Source organism: Coptis chinensis, chromosome 1 (assembly GCF_015680905.1).
Source record: "Coptis chinensis isolate HL-2020 chromosome 1, ASM1568090v1, whole genome shotgun sequence".
Taxonomy (NCBI): Eukaryota; Viridiplantae; Streptophyta; class Magnoliopsida; order Ranunculales; family Ranunculaceae; genus Coptis; species Coptis chinensis.
Window position 1 is genome coordinate 50,426,294 of NC_141456.1, and position 2,563 is coordinate 50,428,856.

Consider the following 2,563-nt stretch of genomic DNA (forward strand, 5'->3'; position numbering starts at 1 on the left):
TTGATATGGTAAAAACATTATTTTAATTTTTTTTTCTGCCCTAAACCTGCACCTCCTAGTTTCATATAGAAGCAAATAAAATTACCAATGTTTTTTCATTCCATTTGACAAGTAAAATAAACACAAACAAACACTTGAAAAAAATATTATATTTATTGAACCATATATATAACTTCATAAGAGTTTTTAGGGTTACAAATTTCTATACGATTTTCCAAGCAATCCCGAATCTTCAAAATGCAATAACAAGCATTAGGGACGATGGCTTCACTCAATATAAATCCTAGTGCCGATCCACAAAGCCCATCTAATTCCAAAAAATTCACAAAACAAATAATGAACTTAGAAAAACAATCATACTAATTAAATTCATGCAATTAATTAAATACTTGACCACCACCACCATCCCCTAAAGATAGAGCATTTGTTGTCTACTCCCATATCTCGACGACATAAACAATGATTACATAAAATCGGTGCATAAAAAGAAAACCGTGTAGTAACTTTACGAGTTGAAAATTGAGAAAATGGAGAGTGGGGTTTAAGTTTTACCTTGATGAGGAGCTTGAGGTGAGCATGACTCATCTGATTGGGAAGCAATTCTTTTGGCCTTTTTGTTTTTCCCTTCATAAAATCGATACCCTACACAATACACCGAACGACAACAAAATGATCTATCAAGCTAAGAAATAACGTGCCCAACGTTTCCCATACCTGCCTATATACGATTCCTATCTCTTGAGAATTGCACTAAAATGTGGGATTCAATGGTGCAAATTCCCTCATGCAATCAAACACACCCTAGTTCTCAAGCCACTTTATAAACAAATCAGGAGAGAAAGACACAAAAGCAAATAGATTCTTATATCAACGACTCATTGTATATTTAGAACATACCACTTTTTACCTTCAAACATAACTAGTTATTCATTACCATTTCATACATTGATCACACTAGTTATTCTGTTCTACTACTTCGCATAAAAAACAAGCATAATTCAATTTGAATTGCAAAATGCACTTTAAAATATAACAACACACAACCAGTTATATATATATATATATATATATATATATATATATAGAGAGAGAGAGAGAGAGAGAGAGAGAGAGAGAGAGAGAGAGAGAGAGAGAGAGAGAGAGAGAGAGAGAGAGAGAGAGAGAGAGAGAGAGAGAGAGAGATCACATCCATGGTGTGTCTTCAAGATCCTTCACTCTACAGTTGTCGCCAATAGGAAGAGTTTTAAGTGGAACCTACATCATACAACATCAAATTTCAGCACAAAATCCAACCTTGAACTGAAATAAAAAGGAAAACACAGCAGGTTTGATAACTTACTACGTTACCCTTTGGAATTTAGTAGGTGTCTTTCCTGGAATCACCAATAATAGTGTATTTAAATAGGGTAGCTCCAACCCTCGAGTTGAAGAGGCTATCCTTAGCATTCCTCGTCTAATATATTTGAACCTCAACCTACAACTTCCTCTCCACTTCACATCAAATAGACCAATTGCTCCTCTATATCGAGGAAAAAAAACAATTACCATAATGAGTTGATTAGAAGGGACAGGTTTTAGACTGTTCACATTTAAACATTGAGTGATTGAGATAATATTAAACAGTACGAAAATCCAAGGACTACCTACTAGTATGCTACCATTTGTTCATAGACCCTTCTTCTTTCCCCCTAGCATGGCTTGCCACATGGAACAAAAATCGAATATGGCTTAAGGTCTTAAAGGCTTTTAAGCTTAACGTTATATATAAAATAATATAAAGAAGATTGAAGAAAAATAATAAACCTTGCCATGAGTATTTCTCCCCTCCATTATTATTATAGATGAGATGAAATCTCTTTTACGTATGATACCCTTGGTCCTAAACAAAAAAAAGGGTCACATAATTTACCAGAGAAGCCAAGGAAATATAAGGAAGGTTAGAAATAGTCGAGCAAACAACATCAAGTTCGTCACGTGAACTGTAGCACAGAATCATTGGGACCGCTCGACGTCCTGCAACTCCTAATAAATATGACAAAGTCTCCTATCAAATTTAACATAAGTTATATATATAAATGGAGAGAAAGAGCGGGGGTGAGAAGAAATACCAATTTGAAGCGAAGTCTATCGACTGCAAGGTAGAAGTGATGAGACTAACTGAAAACATATTATTGGTCAGTAAATAAAAAGATAAAATAGTATGTGAAAAATATGTAACATTTTTTTTAGTCGTACCAAGTCAAGTGTGTCACGAGAAGTAAAGAGAAATAGAATAATTTGAAAGCTCCATGTATGTGAACATTTCCAACTGCAGGCCTTCAGCATGAGATGCAACATATAGCATAATGTGAAAGCTCCTTGTATGTGAACATTTCCAGCTTCAGCACGAGATGCAACATATAGCTGCATAGTTGGAGGCTTGGGGCCAGTGTCAATGCAGAACATGAACATGGCCATAGGGTCTAGAGTGCTCAAAAGAGAATTTTTACCGTATCCCTACGCCCCAGAAGAGAATCAAATCAAAAGCACCACTGCTCAAATTAATATATCATCATTGGGCAAA

General features: G+C 35.1%; 1 long non-coding RNA gene across 1 annotated transcript; it reads right to left on the minus strand.

The window, feature by feature from the left end:
* Positions 1 to 1,047: 1,047 nt before the first annotated feature.
* LOC147524423 (uncharacterized) lies at positions 1,048 to 2,328 on the minus strand. The gene is made up of 4 exons (XR_015196952.1): positions 2,236 to 2,328; positions 1,910 to 2,157; positions 1,348 to 1,519; positions 1,048 to 1,254 (listed from the first exon to the last, which is right to left on the minus strand). It is a non-coding gene; the product is annotated as an uncharacterized LOC147524423 (long non-coding RNA).
* Positions 2,329 to 2,563: the final 235 nt, after the last annotated feature.